This window comes from Gorilla gorilla, chromosome 19 (genome assembly GCF_029281585.2).
Source record: "Gorilla gorilla gorilla isolate KB3781 chromosome 19, NHGRI_mGorGor1-v2.1_pri, whole genome shotgun sequence".
Taxonomy (NCBI): domain Eukaryota; kingdom Metazoa; phylum Chordata; class Mammalia; order Primates; family Hominidae; genus Gorilla; species Gorilla gorilla.
The window spans coordinates 47,854,537-47,882,264 of NC_073243.2; the positions used below are offsets into that span (position 1 = coordinate 47,854,537).

Genomic DNA, 27,728 nt, shown 5'->3' on the forward strand with positions numbered 1-27,728 from the left:
TGTTAGGGGTAAAGTAAAACAAAAAACAAAAAACACCTGCAAGGAGTTTTTTCAATTTTTTATTAAAATATTTAATTAAAAATAATACCCACTGTGGCGCTGTCCTCCATTGAGAGGTGAAAAGGTGGTGAGGAGGAGCTGGCAATGCCCATCTCTAGGAATCCGGACAAGCCCTGCCTCCCAGGTTCCTGTTTATATCCCCAACTTTCCAACAGGTTCTGACCTCCAGGCAGTTGGTTCAAAGTTACAAGTGCTTGTGACCCTCCCTTGAGCTCCTCCAGGCCCACCCCTGTACAGAATTCAAGGGCCACCTGGACAAACTCCTTGCTTTTTCTCATTCTTGGGATCCTTCGTTCATGCTACAAAGAGGATCTGAGGGACAGAGTGGGGTCTCTACTAGCTGGGGTAAGGGAGGAAATGGACAGTAATGGGGGACAGGGCCAAGAAGAGGGATGGTGATGAATACTCCAGAGCAGGATCGGGTAGCAGGGCACTGGGTCTCTCAGGATGTATAGCCCTTCCAGGCCCAACAGCTCCATGCGCAGCTCATCTTCTAGCCCTAGCCCCAACTCCAACCCTGCTACTGACACCTCAAAGCCAGGCACTCCAGCCAGGGTTGCTGCAATCTCCTTAGAGAAACCTGGGGAGGAGTCTCCTATGAGGATGATGTTCGGCCTTGAGCCACAGCAGGAGCAGTGGTGGGTCAAGTTCTGGTGGTTGAGGGTGTGGGAATCCTGAGGGCCAGCCACTGGCCCCTCACCTTCTAAAAATCCAGGCCCTTCAGAAAAGCCAGGGGGACCCATCACCAGGCTGATTTATGGGCTCTCCATGCTGAACTGCTCCAGTTCCCCAGGCTGAAGTCACTCATTGGCCAGTGAAGACTTGCCCAAGCCCAGTGGGCTGAGGTGGGTAGTATTCCATAATCCAATTGCCTGCTCAGGGGCTACCCACCTGAGGGCTGTGCTGAGCAGGCCTGAGAGGGCAGCTCTGGCTGCTGTAGAGACTTTGGGGTGTGTGGCTGGGTGTGCAGATTACTGTTCTCCAGGGGGACACCCTGAACGATGGAAGACAGGGTGGGTGACACTGGCAAAAACTGTTTGGGTAGCTGCTGTTGTGACCTTCTGGCATCAGCTGGACCTGTGAGCAAACTTAGGGGGCTGAGGGGTACAAGGCAGTGGTGGTGGGGAAGCCCCAGGAGTAGAGGTTGAGTAAGGTAGGGGCAGATGAAGAATAAAGTGGAGGACGAGAGGAGGAGTAGGAGAAGGAAGAGGAAGAGGGGGAGGAGGAGAAGTGGGGGGCAGGGTACTTAGTGAGGGCTGGCCCAGGAAGGTAGTAGGCAGGGCATGGTGGGCCAAGGAAGAGGGAGATAGTGAGGGGAGACTGTGGATGCCCTGAAGATGGAGCTGAGGACTGCTCAGGGAAGTCTGGAGATCGGGATTGCTTAGGGAGGACTGCAGGGATGGGTGGCTGAGAGGTGAACAAAGTCCTGGTGCATCATGACCTGGACCCAAGTCCAGGCTCAGGCCCTCACTAATGCCCAGGTGAGTCATGATGTGAGTCAAATTGGAGGTACTGTTGCCCCTATTCAGGCTAGAGTAGGCTGTCTCCTCAGGGTCCAGGGGGGTGGGCAGTGCTGGCAGAAAGTACAAATTGATGAGGTCAGGTAGGGACCTCCTGCCACATCCAGTCTTCATGGCAGGTGGGAGGACAGGAACATTGGCAAGCTGGCCAGGAAATGGAAAGATATTAATTCCAGGGACTTCATTAGGACCGGGGTCAGGAGGAGGGTGACGACAGCTTCTAAGTATCCCATGGCTTCAGCAAATGCTTGTCACCTAGGAGAACTTCTCCTCAATAGCAGGTACTTTGGAGTCCATTTTACCAACCTGAAATGTTGGCTGGGCAGGATGCTGGGAGGTGTGGGGCCTGAATAAGTATCCTGGGGACTGGGGTTCATCACACTTGTGTGAAGGGCAGAGTCAGAGCTTGTCCTGTTAAATGCAGATGTTGGGCAAAACAGGTACCCCTTCTCTGCAGGGAAATTGTCCCAGGAGATAGTCCTTCACCAGCTGGACACTTGGGGAGGAGATAAGTAGGCAGGACTATAGGGAGAGCTGTCAGTGTGGTAGGGTGTTGGCAGAGAACCACCATAACGGGAGCTCCTTGTGTATGGCAGTTGCAGTTTTTGGGTGTGTAACTGGGTGGAGCTGATGTCCATTATCATTTCCTGGAGGGCCACTGTGTCCTCAGCCTGACACTGCTTCTGCAGCATGATCTCACTAAACTTGCACAGATTGAAAGCCAAGGCTGTGGCTGAACAAGGCTCATTTGCCCTGCCCCCGATGTCGCCATCTTCCTGCCGTTCCTTCCTGACACCCTCCCAGTACAAGCCACTGTTCCTCCCTCAACACCTCCCAGCATCCTATTCCAGCCATAGTGACTGCCGCCTCAGCCTCATGAACAGTTTTGGAAAGTACAGGCAAACCCTGCAGAATAGCTCCCCAATCATTATTTTCCCAATAGAACACCTCTTGGTTTTTAATACCAAAACCTCCTAAAATGTATTTTTCTCACAATGCAAGATTGTTCTGGCAAATATTTATGTAAGGAAAGATTTATATTTGTATGTGACAAAACTCAATTCGCATTTTAAATAAAAGAGTGTGCAAGAAGTTTGGAGCTACATTCCAAATATAATCGATAGACTGTTAGAATCACAGTAGACATAAAAAATCATGCCAAGTATCAAAGTGATACAAAATGTAGGTATAGGATGATGCTTTTATCATATTCAGTATGAGCCATTTACTAACGCAGTTTGCTTGTCCTCAATGTATTTCTACAGCCTCTCATATACTTGTTTAGCCTTTGTTTTGCTTACTGCTGAGAGTCCCTAAACATTTAAGAAAATGTTGAAGAAAACAGTGGGAATGGGCAAAAAGCAATTATACTGGAAGAAAAGATTTTACTATATATAAATCTGATTTGTTAATCTCATTGTATTGATCACACATGATATTTTACTTATACGAAGGTAATTCACAGTGGTTAGTTACATTTCTGAATTTGGTTAGGGAGTTTGTGTTGATACACTGCCATTTTTTCCCATTTAGTCTACATTCAACCATTTGACCTAAAAAAATGACAATTTCATATGGCTCAACTTAACATAAAAGTAATGTTCACCCCAAACTTAGATGTCAAAAATTTATATAAATAAAATCTGCTAAATCAAATATAAATATTATAAATATTTTGAAATATAATGTTTAATCAAAGCCATTTCATGTTTAGCTCATTTTCAGAAACATTTTTACCCCACTTAAGGCTCAACTTTTTGTCAGGACGAAATTAAAGGGAAAACAGTTCACATCTCAACTTTTAATATCTGTTGGTAAATATCAAGATACATGAGCTTCAAAAAGAAAAAAGCCACAAATGACTGAACAGAACATACATGCAAATTTAAGCCATCTTTGCTTCAGTGAAGAAAAATAAATACATGGAATTCATATTTCAAGACTTTCTAATCTTTAAGATAGTTACTTAAGATCTGGTATTAGTGCTATTTGTCATAAAAGCTCACATATTCATTGAGCTGTCAAAAACAAGTTTTACATGTTGACAATTGCCTTTTGGTCTCTGAAAACAGGATCCTATTATATGTTTTCTAGTTCACAGCTGAGTTCACACCAGCTGTGAGGCTAAGAAATGCCAGCAACCAATTAGGCTGGCATAAACCTTGTCTAGCATATAAAGTATAATTTGGTTGCAAATGGAGGAGACAAGAGCCAAAATAAGTCATCCAAGAATACTAATAAAATTTCATTAGAAGTATTTAAAAGTCAGAATATTAAAAATCTAACAAAAATATGTATTTTATTAAGAAAATATAGTAGTAGAACGTTAGGAAAAATACAAAAAAGCAACAATCAATTCTTTTCAGATCCAAGCAGTTTTTTAAAAGGTTGCAGCTGTTTCTGACATACCTAGGATTACAAACTCTATGTTGTTTTTTTTTTTTTTTTTGTTTCTATTTCTAACTACCCTAATCATAGGATTGTGGTATATGACCATACATATGGCAAGTCTTCCCCCAAAGTGAACATTATTTTTATCAGTTCCCCTTTAGATGTTTCTATAAAAATTTCTCTTCATACTTTTAAGACATTAAGACCTTTATAATTTTGTTTTTTTTCTTGAGACGGAGTCTCGCTCTGTCACCCAGGCTGGAGTACAGTGGACGATCTCAACTCACCACAACCTCTGCCTCCCAAGTTCAACAAGCAATTATCCTGCCTCAGCCTCCCAAGGAGCTGGGATTACAGGCATATGCCACCGTGCCTGCAATCCCAGAAAACAGAATTTTTTTTTTTTTTTAGACAGAGTCTTGCTCTTGTTGCCCAAGCTGGAGTGCAAGGGCACGATCTCGGCTCACCACAGCCTCTGCCTCCCCAGTTCAAGCGATTCTCCTGCCTCAGTCTCCCGAGGAGCTGGGATTACAGGCATGCACCACCACGCCTGGCTAATTTTGTATTTTTAGTAGAGATGTGGTTTCTCCATGTTGGTCAGGCTTGTCTCGAACTCCCAACCTCAGGTGATCCGCCTGCCTTGGCCTCCCAAAGTGCTGGGATTACAGGCATGAGCCACTGCGCCCAGCCTAGACCTTTATAAAAATTTCAAAACCTACATATGTATAAGAACAACACAACTTAAATTATTAGTAAAAATAAAACTTCAGTTATAAGATTGTTTATAATGGCTATTTCCAAACCCTTTGAAGTTGTTTAAATCTGTTTTGTTTAAAGTATGATAAATTTAAAAATGTAACAAATCAATGCTTTATAAAATATTACTACAAAAAATATAATTTAAAAATTTGTACACATATTTTTAAAAAGTAGTCACCGGTGATTCATATGTATACAGCCATGTAATGAAAACTAATAGGAAAATCTAGCTTACCTGCCAATAAATTAAAATATATAGTGTGTCTATTCTTGATAAAACCTCTAGCAACCCCTTCCATTTTCAATCAGAATACCACCAAATAATTTAAAAGCATTTTTAATAGACTTTTAAAAATATGCTAATAAAATCTAGTTATCTCCTGTACCTCTCAAGCAGAGACTAAGAGGAAAACATGCATAAATATCCATTCTCAGAAGAACAAAGAAATATTACTCTGAATTGCAAAATCACACATTCAGACCAAGTGTCTGGCAGAACAATGTTGTTTCCATAAGATGAGTAAAATACATAAGTTTACTCAAAGTGGTTCGTAAACAGATACTTGAAGGAAATACTTTCTTCCAAGTCATTCCACACCAGATAAATTACCTTAGAACACATTGACGGTAAAACCTTTGCCACTTCATATCAGGTGATTGATCAAAACCTATCTTAAATAACAGGTTTTCCATTATTCTTTTTTTCTTTCTTTCTTTTTCTCACTCTCGCCCAGGCTGGAGTTGAATGGTGCAATCTTAGTTCACTGAAACCTCTGCCTTCTGGGCTCAAGTGATCCTCCCACCTCAACCTTCCAAGTAGCTGGAACCAGAGGTGCCTGCCACCACACCTGGCTATTTTTTGTATTTTTTGTACAGACAGGTTTTTGCCATGTTGCCCAGGCTGGTCTCAAACCCCTGGGCTCAAGTGATCTGCTCACCTCGGCCTCCCAAAGTGCTGGGTCTACAGGCATGAACCACTGTGCCTGACCCCATTTTTCTTAAATAATAATTAGGTACATAAAATAGTGGTTCCAATCAATTGTATATTTAGTTAGTAAACCAATTGCCACTGTAGAATGCAAATTCAAAAATTTTACTGCCATCTTTCCAAGTTAAGTCATAGAAAAACATGTTAATAAGCTTTCATTGTCTAAAGAGTTTTAAGATTGGTCTTTTAAAACAGATACAATTCCTTTCTTCAGCTTATTAAAAGAATTCTAAAAGGATGCTCCTTCAAGAGCATGAAAATAATTCCCCTCTTTAATGTCTATATTATAATCTTATCATAACCGCAAAATGGAGAAAAGTTGGGAAAACAAAGATTGTCAAATGCTGCTTTAAAATAGACTAAAAGGACAAGGATGCTACAAAAAAGCATTATTTAGAAAATGGAAGTTAACTACACAGTAATATTCACAGTAATGTTAACTACACTAATAGTCACACATTATATCTTGGTTTTGCCAACTACCTCAAAGCAGTTATTATTTATAATCTAACAGTAAATGTCAATTTATTCCTAGGTGCCACTGACCAGTAACTGAGGACAGAAAGCAATTTGATTTGTTGGAAGTCACACAGCAGATCAGCAGCAGAATTCAAAGTCTCAAATTCTGATATTCAGGTTGTGTTAGCTAATCTAAGCAGTGAGGAAAAGAGTCCTTCATGAGGACTATGTAGCATTACACCTTCTTCAATAGCTTTAGTGGAACAAGAAGCCATTAGAGAAGGACATAAATAATGTCTCAGCTGACACTGGTAACAGTGCTGTTGCTGTTCAGTAAATCTCTGGGGAATGTGACTTTGCCAAACATAGAAACCTTTCTGTTTGGTTTATCACACTTAAGATGTTACTGTTTTTTAACTAAATTGAAAGTTCTAGTATTTCCTTTCTTAGACATTAAACACAAACCTGAAAGTTTGGAACAAGGAGAGAAAAAAGAAAATGATATAGCTAAGATTTTCATTAAGAAAATACAACTTAAAAATGGGACAAATTTTATTCATATTGAAAACAAACTATGAATTTTCAAATTCTTACCTCATCTATTGTTTTGAAAAGGGATGTAAAAAATAGTGCTCAGTTTCTATAGGGTGACGGGGAAACTTCGGATCTGTTGAGCTGCACACTAACAATTAAGGTAGCATTATTATTTAGAAGGGCCCGTTGTGCACCTTTTTAGAAAAGTTTCCTTCAGAATTTGCATAACAGTAATAAGAAAAATGTCATAAAGTAGCTATGATAGCATTAAAAAGTATTAAATCAGGCCGGGCACGGTGGCTCACGCCTGTAATCACAGCACCTTGGGAGGCTGAGGCGGGCGGATCACCTGAGGTCGGGAGTTTGAGACCACCCTGACCCAAAATGGAGAAACCCCGTCTCTACTAAAAATACAAAATTAGGCATGGTGGCACATGCCTGTAATCCCAGCTACTCGGGAGGCTGAGGCAAGAGAATCACTTGAACCCCGGAGGCAGAGGTTGCAGTGAGTCGAGATCGCACCACTGCACTCCAGCCTGGGCAACGAGAGCAAAACTCCGTCCGTTTCCAAAAAAAAAGTATTAAATCACTGTAGTTTCCTGATGTTGTTGAGCATATTTGGGGCTGGGGAAAAGGAAGGTTAAAATACCGTCCAAAACCACTTGTAAAGAGAACATAAAAATCAAAATTCTAAAATCATGATGTAATATGATTATAATTCTAGCTGAAATAGTAACAATGTAAAAAAAAACCACACAGTACTAGAAATAACACTTCATGAAGTTTACCAAATAAGCTAACTAAATAAATCTCAAAACCTATTAGCCTTAATTAAAAGGCTATTCTTCATATCTACATTCCTTTGGATAACAGAATATACCAAATGTATCTTTACTTACGTGTTAAAAGAATACAAGATTTCCTATTTAGAATATTAAAGACTTTTACAGTGGTGTTGTTAAAGCAACATGTTGCCAATAGTTCAAAATTCTGAAGAACTGTCTTTCCCATGTATTCTCCTGAATACACTGAACGATGCTATCTAATTGTTCCCTGGCTTAAATTATTTACCCAAAAGGGAATTCCATACCAATACAGCAGTGCTATTCTGTGAACTTTTCACAGCTACATGTACATAGCATCTTCTCTTATGCATACATCCTAACGAGACAGGGATCTTGTGGAATGTTTTTCAACAGTTAGTGCAATGTTATTATTCCCCCCAGGACTCTGTCATCCCAACTCCTGCTCCACTCTACGTACGGGAAGATTATGATGATAGTGGCCCTGAGTCATGGAAATTTCTACTTTCAAAGCCTGGCCAATTTCGGTTAGGAAAATAAATGATCACTCTTCTAAGCCCTTTTACCACTAGGGTAAAATGTATATTTCAAATTCAGTGCTGCCAGAACAAAAGGTACATAAAGAAGAATGAGATCACTGAAGCTCCATGTGGCAAGAAAGGCTAAAGTCAGATTATGAGTTTGGTTTTGTACGTATGAAATTTAAGATATCTGTCCAGCGGAGATATGAAGTAGGCTCTCTAACAGACTGAAGTTGGTCAAAGCTGAAGAAAAAAGCTTGGGGATTGTCAATTTAAATCATGCATTCTCAGCAGAGGTGATATCCCCAAGGTGGTAAAAATTGGCTCTTTGGAAGGGCAGATCTTAGATATTACAATGGTTTGTGGCCCTCCGAAGGGCTACAACCCATAAATAGATGCAGAGAAATTTCACTGCGATGGGGTGATTAGGCAATAAAGTAGTCAAAAGGCTTTTCAGGCAGAGCAATAATGAAAAAAAGTTTGCAAAACACCAATATAGACAGTATTTTTTAAGACAATCAAAGTGGATTTGACCACTAAGAGAATGAGGGTAGAAGTCCTGATCTTTAAAATTCTGTATAGAGGTCAGGGAAATGAGATACCAGCAAAGGAGATCAAGAAGTTACCAGAGAAAAAGAAGAAAAATCAGAAGAGTAGTCACAGAAGCTAAGTGAAGGTATTTCAAACAAAAGGGAGTGAATTAATTGTGTCAAATGCTGCTAACAGATCAAGTAAAACAGGAGCAATGCCTCAAAGAGAGTAGTCAAGAGGTTTTTGTTTTTTCTTTGAGGCAGTGGCTGGATCTTGGCTCACTGCAATCTCCACCTCCCCGGCTCAAGCAATCCTCCTACCTCAGCCTCCTGAGTAGGTAGGACCACAGGCATGTGCTACCATGCCCTGCTAACCTTTGGTATTTTTTGTAGAGAGGGAGTTTCGCCATGTTGCCCAGGCTGGTCTCAAACTCCTGGGCTCAAGCGATCTGCCTGCCTCAGCCTCCCAAAGTGCTGGGATTATAGGTGTGAGCCACCACACCTAGCCTAAGAGGATTTTTTTTTTTTCGGATGGGAGAAATAACAGCATTTCCATATTGATGGAAATGACTCAGTAAAGAAAGTAACTGTTGATGCAGCACAGAGAGACCACTGAAGTTGTGACTGGGCAGGTGAAAGGAGACAAGATCCAGAGTACGAGTGGAGGAAAGACGCACAAAACAGGAACAGAAAAAATGTGTCCACAGCAAAGTAAGGAAGGCAGTCATACAGGCACAGATGCTGGTAGTTGGGTAGATGTGGCTGACTTGTAGTTCTTTACTGGTTGTTTATATTTCTTGGTGGTGAAATGACAAGCAAGGTCATTTTGCTGAGAGTGTGGGTAAGCCAGGAGCAACCATCCTCAAGGAATGAGGCAAGCTGGCATTATCAATAAGATTTCTATTTGAGAAACCAGATATATGGTGTCTCCACTAACCAACAGACAGAATACAAATACAGAAATATGGGGATAAAGGCAATGGATTCTGTTTTTGGTAAGTTTAGGATACTGGCAGGAAATACATGGGATAGTCCCTAAAAAGTAGATCAGAAACCAAGAGAAATATTTGGTCTGCAGAGGCATTTTTTTTTTAACTTTTATTTAAGGTTTGGGGTTCATATGCAGGTTTGTTACATGGGTAAATTGCATGTCACCGAGGTTTGGTATACAAATGATCCCATCACCCAGGTAGTGAGCAGAGTACCCAAGAGCTAGTTTTTCAACCTTCCCACCCTCCTTCCTCTAGTAATCCCAGGGTCTATCGTTGCCATCTTTGTGTCCGGTATTTACCCAATGTTTAGCTCCAGCTTAACCAGTTCACCACTGATGGACACCCAGGTTGATTACATGTCTTTGCTATTATAAACTGTACTGCAATGAACATATGAATACAGGTCTATTTTCTGTAGAATAATTTATTTTCCATTGTGTACATACCCGGTAGTGGGATTGTTGGGTTGAATAGCTTTAAGTTATTTGAGAAATCTCCACACTGCTTTCCACAGTGGCTGAACTAATTTACATTTCCACCAACAGCGTGTGAGTGTTCCCTTTTCTCTGCAACTTGGCCAACATCTGTTATTTTTTTGACTTTTTAATAATAGCCATCGTGACTAGTGTGAGATGGTGTCTTGTTGCAGTTTTGACTTAGATTTCTCAAATGATTAGTGATGTTGAGCATTTTTTCATATACCTGTTGGCCACATGTATGTCTTCTTTTGAGAGGTATCTGTTCATGTCCTTTACCCATTTTTTTTTTTCTTTCAGAGCAGGAATGAAAGTTTATTGAAAAGCTTTACAGTTGGGCATGGTGGCTCATGCCTGTAATCCCAGCACTTTTGGAGGCCGAGGCAGGTGGATCACCTGAGGTCAGGAGTTCGAGACCAGCCTGGCCAACATGGCGAAACCCCATCTCTACTATAAATACAAAAATTAGCCAGGCATAGTGGCGGGCACCTATGATCCCCGCTACTCGGGAGGCTGAGGCAGGAGAACCACTTGACCCGGGAGGTGGAGGTTGCAGTGAGCCGAGATCACGCCACTGCACTCGAGCCTGGGTGACAGAGCGAGACTCTGTCTCAAAAAAAAAAAAGAAAAGAAAAGAAAAGAGAAGAAAAGCTTTACAACAGTAAGGAAAGGAAAGAAAAGAAAGTACAACTTGGAAGAGGAACAAGCAGGCGACTTAAGAAAGCAAGTGTGTCCCTTTGCCCATTTTTTAATGGGACTGTTTGCTTTTTGCTTGAATTGTTTCTTATAGATTCTGGAAATGAGACCTTTGTCATATGCATAGTTTGTGAATATTTTCTCCCATTCTGTAGGTTGTCTGTTTACTCTGTTTCTTTTGCTGTGCAGAAGCTCTTTAATTAGCTCCTATTTGTCATTTTTCTTCTTTTTGTTGTAATTGTTTTGGGGACTTGGTCATACATTCTTTGATAAGGCCGATGCCCAGAATGGTACTTGCTAGGTTTTCTTCCAGTGGTTTTACAGTTTGAGGTCTTACATTTAAGTCTTTAATCCTTTTTGAGTTAATTTTTGTTTATGGTGAAAGGAAGGGGTCCAGTTTCAATCTTCTACATGTGGCTACCCAGTTTCCCCAGCACCATTTACTGAATAAGGAGTCCTTTCCCCATTGCTTGTTATTATCGACTCTGCTGAAGATCAGATGGTTGTAGGTGTGTGGCTTTATTTCTGGGTTCTCAATCTTGTTCCACTGGTCTATGTGTCTGTTTTTATATTGGTACTGAGCTGTTTTGGTTACTGCAGCTTTGCAGTACAGCTTGAAATGGGGGTAGTATAATATCTCTGGTTTTGTTATTTTTGCTTAGGATTGTTTTGGCTATTAGGTTCTTTTTTGGTTCATATGAATTTTAGAATAGATTTTCCTAATTCTGTGAAGAATATCATTGGTAGTTTGATAGAAATAGCATTGAATCTGTAAATTGCTTTGGGCAGTATGGCCATTTTAACAACACTGATTCTTCTTATCCATGATCATGGAATGTTTTTCTGTTTGTATCATCTCAGATTTATTTCAGCAATGTTTTGTAATTCTCACTGTAGAGCTCTTTCACTTCCTTGGTTAGCTGTATTCCTAGGTATTTTATTCTTTATGTGGCTACTGTAAATGAGATTCTGTGCAGAGGCATTTTGAAAAAGAATTTTCATTAAAAATTATTTATTTATTTATTTCATTTTTTTTGAGACAGGGTTACCCTCTGTTACCCAGTTGCATGAACACAGCTCACTGCAGCCTCAACCTCTGGGGCTCAAGGGATCCTCCCACCTCAGCCACCAGAGTGGCTGGGACCACAGGTACATACCACGATGCTCGGCTAATTTTTGCAGAGTAGAGACGAGGTTTTGCCATGTTGCCCAGGCTGATCTCAAACTTCTGGGCTCAGGCGATCCACCCACCTCGATCTCCCAAAGTGATGGGATTACAGGCATGAGCCACCGTACCCAGCAAAAAAAATTTAAAGTATTATGAAAAATTGCAAACTTACACAATAGATGATAACCCCCTACATTCAGCTTCACTAATTTTCAATATATGGCCAATCCCACTGCCACTTCTATCACAACTGGATTATTTTGAAACAAATTCTAGCTATCCTATTAACTCATCAATATTTACTTCAGAATGTATAAAGCTATAATTTTATGTGTTTTTAACATTCTTCTTTTTTTTTTTTTCTTTGAGACAGAGTCTCGCTCTGTCATCCAGGCTGCAGTGCAGTGGTGTGATCTCGGCTCATTGCAAGCTCCACCTCCTGGGTTCACGCCATTCTCCTGCCTCAGCCTCCCAAGTAGCTAGGACTACAGGTGCCCGCCGCCGCGCCCGGCTAATTTTTTGTATTTTTTTAGTAGAGACAGGGTTTCAACGTGGTCTCGATTAACATTCTCCTTTTTAAAAACCTTTTCTAATACATTTATTTTTCCATCTTTCTCAGATTTTTTTTTTTTTTGAGATGGAGTTTCGCTCGTTGCCCAGGCTGGAGTGCAATGGCGTGCTCTTGGCTCACGGCAACCTCCACCTCACGGGTTCAAGCGATTATCCTGCCTCAGCCTGCTGAGTAGCTGGGATTACAGGCATGCGCCACCATGCCCGGCTAATTTTGAATTTTTAGCAGAGACGAGGTTTCTCCATGTTGGTCAGGCTGGTCTTGAACTCCCGACCTCATGTGATCCGTCCACCTCGGCCTCCCAAAGCGCTGGGATTACAGGCATGAGTCACTGCGCCTGGCTTTCTCAGATTTTTTAATAAAGCTGTTTTTTTTTTTTTTTTTTTTTTTTACTAAATTGAATCACATTCCACTCATCTATTTTAAAGTAACATTAAAAATATGATCACGAAAAAAAAAACCCAAAAACCATAAAACAATCTTTACCATATTTACCATTTAAACTCTATTTCCCATGCATCTCTTAATGCCTGGTTTTGTGCTGTGTTTACTATGGTCTCTGTAAATATTGATACATTATACCATATATGCATATATGTGTGTAGGTACACAGATAAAAGGCAACCATTTCCCACCCTTCAACTCTGGTAACAAAGAGATGACTTTGAGACTAGAGTTGCAAGGTATTTCAAGGCCTTATTCATCCTTTACCAAAAACTTGCAGCATATTTGCTGTCAAATGCTTAATTTGTTTTCTATGTTAAAAGGTCAAGAACTAGTGTTAAGATCAAGGAAGAACATAAACATTTTAGGTAATATAGTCCATGGAAAGGCCTACATAAGTAGTAGGACATAAAGGTAGGTCTCATCTTGGATTAGACAATGGTTTCTTAGATATAACAAAAGCAAAAGCAACAAAAGAAAAAATAGATAACTGGACTTAATCAAAATTAAAAATTTTTGTGCTTCAAAGGATACTATCAATAAAGGGAAAAGACAACCCTCAGAATGAGAAAAAATATCTATAAAGCATGTATCAGATATGGCAGTAGTATCCAGAAGTTTTATACCTCAACAATAAAAAGATAAATATTGACTGGGCACGGTGGATCATACCTGTCATCCCAGCACTTCTGAGAGGCTGAGACGGGAGGATCACTTGAGCCCAGGAGTCTGACCAGCCTGGGTAACATAGTGAGACCTTGTCTCTCCCCTACCCCAATCCCCTCTAAAAAAAATTAGCCAGACAAGGTGGCTTGTGCCTGTGGTCCTAGCTACTCAGGAAGCTGACGTGGGAGAAGCACTTGGGCCTGGGAGGTAAGGCTGCAATGAGTTATGATCATGCCACTGCATTCCAGCCTGGGTGACAGAGTGAGACGCTGTCTCAGAAAAGAAGAGAAAACATACCAAATTATAAAGTGAACAAAGGATTTGAACAGATCTTTCTCCAAAAAAGACATACAAATGGCTGGGCATGGTGGCTCAAGTCTATAATCCCAGAATTTTGGGAGGCCAAGGTGGGCGGATCACTTGAGCCCACAAGTATGAGACCAGCCTAGGAAACATGGCGAAACATGTCTCTACAAAAAATATAAAAATCAACCGGATGTGGTGTGCATCTGTAGTCCCAGCTACTTGGAAGGCTGAGCGGGGAGGATCAGTTGAGCCCAGGAGGCAGAGGTTGCAGTGAACTGACATCACACCATTGCACTCCAGTCTGGGAGACAGAATAAGACTCTATCCTTTAAAAACAAACAAACAAACAAAACAAATGGTAAATGAACACATGGAAAGATGTTCAACATCATTAGTCATTAGGGAAATGCAAATCAAAATCACAACAAAATGCCACTTCATACCCACCAGGACGGCTATAATAAAAAAGATGGAAAATAACAAGTTTGGGCCAGGATGTGGAAAATTGGAACCCTCAAATATTACTAGTGGGAATGCAAAATAATATAGCCACTTTGGAAAATAATACAGCAGTTCCTCAAAAAGTAAGTATACAGTTACCATATAATCCAGCAATTCCACTTCTAGGTATAACCCACAAAAACTGAAAACAATTTTCAGTTCTTTTATGTCCACACAAAAACTTGTATATGAATGGTATTCATAATGGCCAAAAAATGGGAAACCCAAATGTCTGTCGATTAATGGATGGATAAATGAAATGAAATGGAATATTATTCAACCATAAAAAAGTACTGAAATATGTTACTATACTGATAAACTTGAGTATGGATTATGCTAAGTGACAGATGCTATACACTAAAGGCTATGTATTGTACAGTTTCGTTTATACTCAATGTCCAAAACAGACAAATCTACAAAGATAAAAAGTTGATTAATGGCAGATACTAAAGGCCGGAATGAGAGGGGAATGCAGAGTGACTGCTAATGGGTATGGGTTTCTTTTACGGTTTGTCATAAAAATGTTCTGAAATTGGACAGTGGGAATAATTGTACAACTTCATGAATATACTAAAAAAAAATCACGAATTGTGCACTTTAAAGGGCTCTTTAGGTTTATTAGGTTAAAACTATAATATTTATTTCTCAAAAAATTTTCACTAAAAAATTACTTTCTTCTCATAATCAGACATAATATAGGATATACTCTTTATTTTTCTATATTGGCTATGACAGATAAACACCAGAACTTAGGTGTTTTCTATTATATGTTTGGACCTCATAAACACTTCATAAATTAAGCATGTCATCCCTTACAGGGCCACTTAAAAAAAAAAATTCTATAGGCACAGCCTGAACTTCACAATCCAAGCTAGCAAATTTCAAAAGTGTAATGTACACTGTGTGGATAAGAGTATGAGGAAACAGGCATTTTTGCAGATAGTAAGGTAAATTCATATCTATGGAAGACAAGTCAGCAAGATCTATAAAAATTACACATACACAATTATCTGACCCACTGCTTCTACTTCTAGGATTTTTTCCCCTACAGATATATTCATGTATGTATAAAATGTCAAGAGTTGAAGGCTATTAAATACTATAGTATTGGCTATGCAGCAGCTACAGATTAGGCACAAATGTAAATGTCATCAGTAAAAGACTGGTTAAATAAATTGTGGTATATTTACTCACTAATGAAATGCAGTACAAGAAAGAATGAGACTATTATTTATCTACTCAAAGGTTCTCCAAGATATCATTATTATTAAGTAAATTACACTCCAGTATATACAATGTAACATCTGTAGGAAAAAGGTATATATTTACACATATACTACATGTAGATAGAGATATATAAGCAGAGATTTTCCTGAAAAATGAAAAAGAGGTAATGCTCTACAAATATAAGAAGCTAGTAATATTTTTGTCTCTTGGAGAAGAACTGGGTGGGTAGCTAGCTGTGGGGTAGGGGTAGGATGGAGACTAATAGATATATACATACATACATACATATATATCGTTTTGGAACTTAATTAGTCATGGGACTATATTGCTATTCAAAACAGGTAATTAAACTTAAAGAGAAAATTACAAGTATACATTAAAAACAGTGACACACACCTTGTCATGTCATATTCTTGATGCCTGGAGGATGAACGACACAAATCAATTTTTTAGAATGTCAAAACTTGAATAGACAGAGCAGTGAAAGAGAAGCTGGAAGTTCATTTAGTCACTGATTCAGCAAACAGATAATTTATAAACTGTGCAAAGTGCCTGTGCTAGGCAGTGGGGAATATAAAGGAACTTGAGTCTGACCAGACACAAACATATAATACAATACAGTGAGTTTTTTGACAGAGTAAACAAAGGGGACTCGCCACTCATAAAGCAGGGGACCCATCTTAGGCTAGGAATCAAAAGGAGATACAGCAGTTAGCTAGGTTAGTTAGAAGTGGAGTGTTCCAAGAAAGTTCAGCTTGTCTGGAGTATAGTGTGCCTCAAATAAGCAGCAAGAATAAGACTGAAGAGGCAGGTTAGTTTGTTCAGGGTCCACCATAAGCCATGTTAGACTTGGGCTTCATAAAAAGGGCAACAGAAGTAGAGAACACTTTCAAAGTTTTAAGCATGTGATCAGAGGGTCAAACCTACATGCCTGAAAGGTTACTCTGAAACAGTAATTAACCAAATTATTGTTTTGGGCTTTTTGTTGTTGTTGTTGTTGTTATTAACCAAATTACTCTCCTAGGTAGAGAGGCCTATTAGGAATTTGTTGCAACAGCACAGGCAAGACATAATGCTAGCATGACCAAAAGTTATAGTGGTAGGTACAGAAAAAGTGCAGGAAGAGTTACTTGAGTCATTAAATTAAGAGACCATGATAATAGGCTATAAGGTCAAGAAAGAATAAGGAGTCAAGGTGGACAACCAAGTTTCTGACTGGAGCAATAGAGTGAATGAGAAATACTGAAGTAAACTTGAGGAAGGGGTGATGGGTTCAATTTTGGACATGCTGAATTTGAGTGTTTATGAGACATCCAAATGGAGATATGCAGTAATCCATGACATATACAAACAGTACATGTCTGTAGCCAACGTGGGCTAAAGAGAAGCATTTAGTTTACCCAGAAAGAGAATACTATGTGAGAAGTACTGCAGGGGTAGGATCAAGCCCTGAAGAACATCAATACTTAAAGAGAACGGGGAAAGAAGCACCTGTAAAGATTAAAATGGAAAAATCTGAGGAATAGAAGGAAAAGAAGCTCTACTTATTTTTAATTAAGAAATTGTTCTTAATGGGAACCCAAAACAGCATGTACAGTTAAAAGCAATGTTATTACTCTTAATAAAACTGCAACCAAAGAGCATATAAAGAAAGCACTTACCATATACTTAGAGCCAAGTTATAGGCAACTCTCAGTATCAGCTATAATTTAAAAAATAAACACACAACCCATATATAATCCCAAAATAATTTCAAACAATAGGCTTATAAAAATAAATTTATGGCCAGGCACAGTGGCTCACGCCTGTAATCCCAGCACTTTGGGAGGCTAAGGCAGGCGGATCACGAGGTCAGCAGATCGAGACCATCCTGCTCAACATAGTGAAACCCCATCTCTACTAAAAATACAAAAATTAGCTGAGCGTGGTGGCACATGCCTGTAATCCCAGCTACTGAGGAGGCTGAGGCAGGAGAATCGCTTGAACCAGGGAGTTGGAGGTTGCAGTGAGCTGAGATTGCGCCACTGCACTCCAGCCTGGCGACAGACCAAGACTCTGTCTCCAAAAAAAAAAAGTCCACTAAACTTGGACAGGCCCCCAAATCAATCTATTATGTCAGCACTTTAGCAAGTTGCTATAATTGTTACCATTTTCCTGACAATATTGTTGCTCATCTAATATGAGACATCCTTATGATAGCATTTGTTCCTGTTTAAATTGTCTAAAGTCTTGTGAGCAAGAGAGTTTAAACATAGGCAATAGCAAAAGAGACTGGAGAAAACTAGAATGTCTTTGTCAAATTACAGAGCCACAGAGCATTTGTACTGAGTGCAATAGCTACTTATTGTTTTGTTGTAGCTGGCAAACTAACTTCTTCTAGGGAAAAGTCCTTCAACTAATTCTTCAAAGAAATCAGATGAAGGGACACATGATGGCCATACAGCAAATATTAGTTGGATTAATAAAAACACCTGATTAATAAAAAGTATACCCTAGAAAGGAAAAGAAAAGCATTATGAAATTAATTATGTGACTTCCAATGCCCGGAACATTAATAGGGCACAAAAATGAATTAGAGTCTACAATGAATTAGTATGTAGAGGATTTTGGGGGCAGACAAACTATGTTCTAATCTCAGATTTGCTACTTATTTTATGTATGACCTTGGACAAGTCAACTTCCTCATTATAACAATATAGGCAAGTTTTGACCAACAGCAGTATTTCATCAAAGAGCTTTCTGTGGTTAAATTCTAAGATGTACCTCACTAATTAGGGCCCCTAATTTGTTCTCATTTCTTAAAAATCTTATAGGTGGCTGGGCACTGTGGCTCACGCCTGTAATCCCAGCACTTTGGGAGGCCAAGACAGGCGGATGACCTGAGGTCGGGAGTTCGAAACCAGCCTGACCAACATGGAGAAACCCCATCTCTACTAAAAATACAAAATTAGCTGGGCGCGGTGGCGCATGCCTGTAATCCCAGCTACTTGGGAGGCTGAGGCAAGAGAATTGCTTGAATTCGGGAGGCAGAGGTTGCGGTGAGCCAGTATTGTACCACTGCACTCCAGCCTGGGCAACAAGAGTGAAACTCTGATTCAAAAAAAAAAAAAAAAAAAAAAGGGCTAAAGTTGCCATACATATGTGAATCCTTTTTACTATACTATAGCTCATTGAAAAATTTTTCTTCTAACATTGGCCAATAGACTATGCATGACAAAAATGAATGGCAAAATTTTACCTTAATTGTACACCTATATGACTAATCCTCATTCATAAATTATAATTTTTTTTGTCATTAATTGGTCCATTATTTCAAGAGTGGTTTTAACTTTTAACACCTAAAGTTTGCATCCTCTCCTCCCCAACCTTTTTTAGGTTCACAGCAAAATTGAGTGGAAGGTACAGAGATTTCCCGTACAATCCTTAACCCCACACAGCCTCCGCACTATCAATGCCCTGCACCAGGTACACTTGTTACAACTGATGAACCTATCTTGACACACCATTATCACCCAAAGTCCCTAGTTTACATTAGGGTTGACTCTTGGTATTGTACCTTCTACGAATTTGGCATATGTATCATGACATGTATCCACCTTTATAGTATTATACAGAATAATTTCACTGCCTCTGTGCTGTGCCTATTTATCCCTTGCTTACCTCTTTTTAAGTCCTAAATTGCAAACTGTAGTTAAGAGATTCTGAATACTGAAATGGCACTTAGAATCCTAAGGGTGAAAAAGAGAAGGCAAATGCCAGGACAGAAAAAATAGGCCAAAAGTAAGAGCAAAGAAAAAGTAAAAAAGAGCAGCTGCATTTCAAGAAATAAAACACCTCATCCCTTAAAAAGCTGACGCCATATTCTTTATGTACTGCTTTTCCTTCTCATTCCGTTCCAAGAATTCTGAGAGGGTCCTGGCTAACACACTACAGCTCAGTACTAAGAAGGCAAAGTACTTAGTTATAGCTTAAGCAAATTCCCATTGCAGGTAAACATGTAATGGAAGTGATTTATACCTTAAACTCACTTACTTTTAGGATATTAGTGGCAAAAACTATATGCAGCCTGAGTTGGATGCTCTCTTTGATATTACCTTGATAGGCTCCACAGTCCTCTACACTGTATTCTTGAATAGGGTTAGCCTGATTAAATAAAGCTGAAGAGATTTAAAACCTATACTCAGACTTTGCAAATGTTAAGTCCTTTCCTTTCAACTCATCTGCCCTTTATTCAGCACAAGGGATATATTGCAATATAACATCAATTCTTCTTGCTGTGTGTTCTGCATATCATCTGTTCCTTAATCACTGCTCACCCTCCTAGACTGATGCAATCTTATCCATGCTACCTCTCATTTTCAGTACTATGCTCCCTCTAATCTATCACTAATCACTAACTCCTATTACTGCTCTTAGGAGATTAAGTCCTATAGTACTTTCCAAGTGTCCTAGAAATTAATTCCAAGATCCTTACCTTACCTCTGTTTCCAGATCTTTAATAAGGTGCCCCAGATTACCCCTCCTCCCTTATCTTCTTCATCATCCTCCCTCTGCCTGTTTTAAATGCCCTTCACCTGACAGCTTTGTTTCCAATCAGGGACTTCTTCCATGCTGCCTACATGGCTAGAATGCCTCCTTCCCCTCAGGGCAACCGACTGGTCGTCTTCCTCTCACCATTTAAACTTCACTCTCCAAGAAGTCTTGTCAGATACTCTGTTAGGAGATACTACTTTTACTAAAATAATGGATCACAACCCTGGCTATACCCTGGAATCACTAATGTGTGACAAGTTAAGCTTCACCAGTATGTTAGGTGCCTTAAAGTAAAATACTGATACCTAGACTACATACCAGACAGACTCTCTAGGCAAAGGACCCAGATACTGGCTGTGGTGGGTTGCTTTTTTTTTTTTTTTTGGTCTGTTTTTTTCCACAGCCCCACAGGTGATCTATTGAGCAGCCAGAGTTATAAACCACCACAAGCTGAGCATTCTTTAATCCAAAATGCTCCAAAATCTGAAACTTTTTGAGCACCAACATGACACCACAGTGGAAAATTCAGCTCAGGAGTTCAAGACCAGCCTGGCCAACATGGTGAAACCCCATCTCTACTAAAAATACAAAAAAATTAGCCGGGCATGTTGGTGCATGCCTATAATCCCAGCTACTTAGGAGGCTGAGGCAGGAGAATCGCTTGAACCCAGAAGGCAGAGGTTGCAGTGAGCCGAGATCACGCCACTGCACTCCAGCCTGGGCAACAAGAGCGAGACTCCCTCTCAAAAAAAAACTCTGAGGCTAAATTCATCAGGAATGCTATGAGGGATCATGGATATTGGTCATAGAGGAGGAGAGATGGCATATATGACACGTATTTTCCATCCAAAAGGTCCATAACTTCAAGAGTCTAACAAAAAAGCCTAATCTTCAAAAGGAAGGTAGTAATAATGTACACACAAAATGGCATATTTCTATCAGTACTAATCACACTATAGATGAATCACTTATTTACTTGTTTGTGAGGGCAGGAACTATTTTTGCTTTATTCATTTTTTGTATCTCCAACACCTATCAGAATGCCTGATATATAGCAGGCTGTTAATAGAAGTATATTCAATGAAATCTGCAATAAAAAAAAAGAAATATAAGACCACATTATTTTGATATGTCATAATCACTTAAGGTCTATACTCCAAAACATCACACACCCTAGTGAATGACCATCTGAACTTCGTGTTTTATTGTAGTGGGTAATGAGATCATAGTGCACTATAACCTCAGACTCATAGGCTCAAGCAATTCTCCTGCTTTGGCCTCCAGAGTGCTGGGATTACAGACATGAACTACCATGCTCAGCCTAGAAGCACGATTTTTAAAAGGAACACTTCCCTCACTCATATTACTCTTGGGAGATAGTTTAATATGGTGAAATTCTAATGTCTATTTTCACTTAGCACTATAAAACCACTAATATTGCTTTATCTAAAAGAGCTGGAAGACAACTTAACCTGTATTTGTTCTACAACTGAACCAGAAGAATAAAAATTAGTTTTATCCAAGGTTTAAAACTTTTATCTATTCTTAAGCTAAGAATCGTAATCTCAAAACAAACAAACAAATAAACAAACACCTTAAAATTATTTTAGGTTACAAAACAGAGGTGTTAAAATTAAAGCAGATGGTTGAATCCAAGAATTAAACTTTGCAAAAGATTAATGTCATATTAATCACAACTATACTTGTGACTAGAAAGAACGGGGTCTAGATGATCTCTCAGGGAATCCTGTTCTGGATTTTCCACACTCTTGCCCCTTGTCTTATTTGAGCAGACATAGATTTAACTGGCTCTTTGCTATTTCCTCTAGCATTTTAACAATCATGACACATAAAACAAGTTGACACATAGCCTTTCCCCAGAGTTTCAAAATCTTTGTCATAAGAATCAAGTGGCTAGGCAATGAATACAGATTCCTGGCTTTCTGTGGTACTTTTGGAAGCAATAAGTGCCTATTTTAAGTTTTTTGAGCTTCTTTGGTAGTAGTGGAAAGAATTTTACTACAGGGGTTTGTATGTCTCAGAAAGAAATACTAAAGTATACAACTTCACACCATAATCAGCAAACATCTGTCAGCAGCACTTAAGAGAGCTGGGAGTGAAGGGATTCAGGCTTTGGCCCAGGCTATGCTCCTTATTAACCATGTGATCTTGGCAAATAATCCAACCTCAGATTCTTCACCTATAAACCAATAATCTGCCACCTTTCTACCCTGCTTACCTGATAGAGTTCCTGTGAAGATCCAATTAGCTAACATGTCTTGAAGCACTTGGAAAACTATTAAGCCCTAACAAATCCATATACAGAAACATTATCGTCCTAGTCCTCAGGGAAAAGGGAACTATTAGGTCACAAATGCCCCTATTCCATCCCACCCCCATAATCAATCACATAATTGTACCTAAAGAACAACTGTATTGCCACATGGTTCATCTTTATTACTTAAATTTACACATGCTATTCTCCAGAAGCCTATATAGTGATGTGTAAAGATGAACTAGCAGAAGAAAAATGTGGCAAAGCATATAAAGAATTATGCCATTTAAAATCTTTTCTAAAGATTTTCTTTGCCTGCCCTGAACTCCAAAATTCCTGATGGGTCCTTTGAAATCTTCAATTGCCTCTTGATTTCAGATGTTAAAAGGAACTCTTTACACCAACACTTAACTAAGAAACAAGAATACTTTCCTCCCACAATTTTAAGTTTTGTGAACTTGTAGTAACATAGCACTTCTTACCAGGGATTATTCTAATCAAGCTCTGTAACACTGCTCGCTGGTGCCTTTCTCCGAAGTAAGAAGCAATTTCCTACATCTTGACTGGGCTGTAAAAAGCGGTATACGGTTCCAAAATAACAGAGAATTCCTCCTTTACTGTCATGGTTCTTGATAGTCTGATTTCTATGCTAAGCATGTCAGGTTCCTGGCTGCCATTGACAAGTTGTATGAATCTAGATAAGTCACTTATGGTGATCTGGGACTCAAGGTTCCACATTTATAAAAATGAAAACTAGTTTATCTCCAAAAACCTTTCTGGTGGAAATATTCTAAGATTCTCTTCAGATCACATGTATCAATACAGTCACAGTACTGTGACTAAGAGACCCCCCTCAAAGAACAATCCCATATTAGCTGCAGCTTCCAAATGTTCAACATTTCTCATTTCTTCCCCAGTCCCCAAAGGGTAGTCACAGCTACTACAGAACTGTTAACAGCACAGCTAAAAGAAAAAAAAAAAAAAACTAGCTACACGACAGAAAGATTGTAGGTTTTTTTAAGAGTCAGTGGGTTTTAAAAAGGGAAAGGAATTGAATCAGAAAAATAGGAAGACACATGTAAGAAAATACACCAGTCCAATTTCATACCAGGTTATCTCCTGTGGCAGAGAATAATCTTAGGAGTCCAAGCCTAACCCCTGTCACTGATAACCTTAGAAAACCAGAAAAGTCAGATTAACCTTAGCAGATCACTCAATTTCAATTAACGCTGTAGTTCCTGACTAACAGGCCAGCAGGAAGTAGAGGGCCAGAGTAGGGAGGTAGCAGTACAGAGGAGCATAGATGGAAGGTTTCACTTCCAGCTAAGATGTCATTCTAATGATTAATTAAAATGTTTGAAAACAAAAAATCCAATAATGTATGATTTATTCAAAAACAATGTGCAAGGAATTTTGCTAGGCATCCTAGTGGTGGGGGTGGGAATGGGGGTAATGACACAGATGCATTCAGGGAATTTAAGAGTCATTAGAGGCTGGGCACAGTGGTTCACACCTGTAATCCCAGTACTTTGGGAGGCTGAGGTGGGTGGATCACTTGAGGCCAGGAGTTCGAGACCAGCCTGGCCAACGTGGCAAAAACCTGTCACTACTAAAAATACAAAAATTAGCCGGGCATGGTGGCACACACCTGTAGTCCCAGCTACTTGGGAGGCTGAGGCATGAGAATCGCTTGAACCTGGGAGGCAGAGGTTGCAGTGAGCAGAGATTGCACCACTGACAGAGCGAGACTCTGTCTCAAAAAAAAAAAAAAAAAGAATTATTAGTTATTAGTAAGTCCCATTACCCCATGCAGTTTAAAAACATAATATTAAGAATATGTACCCATAGGTATGAGCTGAGAGGAGTGGACAAAAAAAAGTTACAGACCCAAACATTAATACTTAAGGAAATATGCTGTCTCATGAATAATACAGAATGATTTAGGAATTCAGATGCTGACTGGCCATCTGGTTTTAGTAATCAGTGAAGACTCATTAGGATAGTTTTCATCATGGTCTTGAAAGATAGGAATAAGCTCATTTTAGTGTACCTGTTTGCCCTTGGGATATGTTTATTAGTGTAAGAGCATCACTGATGGGAAAAGCGTGGTCTGAAATAGGGACATGGATCACCATCAGCAAGCCAAAAGAAAAACATCAAGTCACCAGTTAATAATGGTCTGAAGCAGCCCTTCTTTACTCATGTCATTTCTACTGTCTCAGATATTAGTGTTCCTCCAACTGCAAAGTTTATTTTTGTTATAATAACCACTAGTGTTTTATCCAATATAGACGTCATGGAAGTGAGAGGAAGCAAACAAGCTTCTTTAAAGTGAAAAAGGGAAAGCTTGAGGGGCATTCTCCCAGACATCAATTTCTATTGTGAAACACTACTGTCCAATGCAAATGATCCTCCTGTTCTTTCGAAGTTCTCTACTAATCTCCTGCCTTCCACCAACTCCATCATGCATCTGAGGCACATAAAAAGATACATGACCATAGGTTAGGATAATAACACACTGTGATGACTTCCCTAATTTCTTATAGGCAAACTGCTTTTGAAATGTGGCTTTAGGTTAGTAGCACTTATGTAAGAACACAAAGCTCCTGCATGTCTGGGAACTTCTGGTATAGGCTGAAGGTGAAGGCTGAAAAGAACCAAAATTGCTTCAAGTTCAATAAATTTAAATAAAATATGCTCCATAGAAATTAAAATGTATAAATCAAATATCATATACTTTTTCTGATAAGATTTCAAAGTTAATACCTATACTCATACTTATGAGTGTAAAGAATTTACACATTTTATTGCACCCTAATTTTTTAAAAAATAAATTTCATTGTGCATAACTGAGGTTTACAACATGATGCTATGGAATATAGACAGCAAAATGGTGAAGCAGATTAATATAGCTATCATTTCACATAATTACTTTAACAAGAGCTGCTAAAATCTACTTATTCAACAAAAATCTCTAATACAATTTTACTAACATTGGTCCCCCTGTATCTCTAAACTTATTCATCCTACATATCTGCTATTTTGTATCCTTGACCTATATCTCCCCATTTCCTCTCCTTCCCCACCACCAGTAATAACCACTGTTTCGTTCTGTGTATTTTAGCTCCTTAAAAAAATATTCTACATATGAGTGAGATTATGCAATATTTTCCGCAGTGTCTGGCTTATCTCATTTAACATAACGTCCTTCAGGTCCATCTATGTTGTGGTAAAAAGTAGGATCTCCTTTTTTAAGGCTGAATAATGTTCCATTGTACATTGTCTATACACACACATAAACGTATACACACACACACAATTTCTTTAGCCATTCCTCACCCATCGATGGACATTTAGGTTGCTTCCCTATCTTGGCTACTGTGAATAATGCTGCAATGAACGCGAGAGTGCAGATATCTTCACAAGGTGGTGATTTCCTCTCCCTTGGGTGTATACCAGGGACAGGTGTTGCTGTGCACCCAGAATCTTCAAAATAATATGTAAATCCTACTTTTGCTGGTATACTGTGAACTCGTATTTACCTAAAAAAATGACATTAACAGCACTCTTTCAAGAAAGTAATCTGAAGAGAAAATATAAAAGAAACCTCAACCCAAGTAAAGAAGGTATCTCTTTCCCATTAGTGTTATTGGTAACTTCTAAAGCGCTAAGCGGTATAATTTATCTTTTCATATACAGGATAATGATGGTTTCAGTTGTTACCACAAATTACTTCAAATATAATGGAGGAAAAAATCATTAGCTATATTGGGTCTTCCAATATATCATACACACAACATGAAAATCAATCTAGCTTCACATAACTTGGTCAAACCTGGCAGAATCCAAGGGGCACGTGGACGTGACAGCCAAGTTACTACTGACTAGGCTAGGCTAAAGGTTAATAAATAAGCCACTCATAAAAGGAATCGAGGCCAGGCGCGGTGGCTCTCGCCTGTAATCCCAGCACGTTGGGAGGCCGAGGCAGGTGGATCACCTGAGGTCAGGAGTTCGAGACCAGCCTTGTCAACATGGTGAAACCCCGTCTCTACTAAAAATACAAAAAATTAGCTGGGTGTGGTGACGGCGCCTGTAATCCCAGCTACTCGGGAGGCTGAGGCACAAGAATAGCTTAAACACGGGAGGCGGAGGTTGCAGTGGGCCGAGATCGCACCACTGCACTCCAGCCTGGGTGAAAATCCGTCTCAAAAAAAAAAAAAAAAAAAAAAGGAATCGGTATGAGAGATGGAGTCAGGAACACTGCTCAACTCGAGATTATCACACATCTCTCGTTCTTTCAATATTGGTACCGAAAGAAAATAATTTTACTTATCTCCCTCCGTGCATTTATTCCTTTACAATATGAATTATTTCCAGTCTGGCTGGCGTATCTCACTCCACACCCCAAGCTAGTGACATAAAACATTTTCCCCAAGAGAAACCTAGAGAAAGATACATAAGCCTAAGGCTCTTAAAAAAAAAAAAATGAAGCATGTGTCTTCACCTCGCCTTACACTTTTCTCAGTTACCTCTCCCGAGGGTGTGAAAATATCAACATCCGGTCGCCCACCCCCACTCTCTCAGCAGTGCCTCGCATTGACTCTGCCCATCCCCTATCCTTCCCTTTACAGTCTCATCACCTTGGAGAAGCCCATCGAATATTTCTTCCCATTGATCCCCCACCCTTATTCATGGCTCAGCGCGATATTCTCCACATTTTTCTCCCAAGGAAGTGGCAAAAAAGAAAGCAGCATGGTCGACGACGAAACCGGGGAGGCCTGACAACCAGACGGCAGTTTAAGGCGACGGAACTGGCTCTTTCCCCCTATCTCGGCCTCCGACCAGCAGTCGGTTCTCTAAATGTGAAATCTCTGGTCTTCCCGCTCCCCCACCCCCATCCCCGTCAGAGGCCAAGCCGGTAAAATGCAAAGACCGAGGGGAAGCGCGAGGCAGGGTCATATCTAACGAAGCCCGCTCCCTCCCGGGCTGGTGTCCCCGGGGGGGCTGGAGATTGCGGGGGGAGGAGCGAGCGGCCCTCGCCCAGAGACCCCCGGAGACGCGACCCTCGACACCCGGGCCCTTTCCCCACCCGGCTTCCCTCCCCCGCGGCCCGGTCCGGAGAACTGCAGCAGCGCCCGGGCGGACCCCAAGCCGGCCTCACTGGCACACACGCCACACACAAAAGCGCCGCGGCCGCCGCCTTCCCGCCCCCACAGCCCGGCGAAGCAATCAATGAGGCGGCCGGCGCCCGCGTCCCCTCCGTGCACACCCGAACACGGGGCCGAGCGGGCCAGCGGGGCTGGCAGCG

At 40.1% G+C, this 27,728-nt stretch overlaps 1 protein-coding gene and 1 pseudogene across 4 annotated transcripts in view; both read right to left on the bottom strand.

Annotated features, from left to right (window-relative positions):
* The window catches only part of KIF2A (kinesin family member 2A), a 79,298-nt gene that overhangs the window by 51,034 nt on the left and 536 nt on the right, over positions 1-27,728 (bottom strand). The gene's annotated exons all lie outside the window — the stretch shown is intronic.
* On the bottom strand, positions 1-27,728 carry LOC101149729 (CREB-regulated transcription coactivator 2-like; annotated as a pseudogene).